Source organism: Cariama cristata, unplaced genomic scaffold, assembly GCF_000690535.1.
Source record: "Cariama cristata isolate BGI_N322 unplaced genomic scaffold, ASM69053v1 scaffold7905, whole genome shotgun sequence".
NCBI classification, from domain to species: domain Eukaryota; kingdom Metazoa; phylum Chordata; class Aves; order Cariamiformes; family Cariamidae; genus Cariama; species Cariama cristata.
The window spans coordinates 2,992-3,530 of NW_009616946.1; positions in this window are offsets into that span (position 1 = coordinate 2,992).

A 539-nucleotide genomic window follows, 5' to 3' on the forward strand; every position below is an offset into this window, starting at 1 on the left:
CAATACTGAGGTTGCAGCATCTAAACCAAGTTACAGTCACCTCCAGAGGTACCAGCTCTAACTGAAACCCCAACCTGTTGTGCAACTGGCAAACATGCTAGAAGACTGAGGAGCTTACAAACTAAATAGACAAGGATAAAAGATCTCCATTGTGCTGATAAGAATTGAGGCAAGTGCATATTGACTCACCTGAAGTTGCACAGTTGAGCTCCAGTAAAACAAGGGAAGGATCCCCAGGTTCATCGCTGCAAATCCAGAGGGACTATCTGGGTGCAGATGGCACTTTGATCTTCATGATAAAAATTTTGCTTGGATCTCCTGGCTTTATGCTATCTTATGTCATGTCTAAAATAAAGAGAAAATAATAAAGTGAAAAAACTCCTCTCTCCAAATTCTGTGCCTAGTTCTTTGTTTTATCAGAGTGTAACTGAAGCTAGCTTACAAGCAGGGCATAAGTCCTTTATTAGTAAAAGAACTGTGAAAAATTAGGGATCACACCTGAGTCTGGGAAGTCTTTGCTCCCAAATAAATGGGAAAAT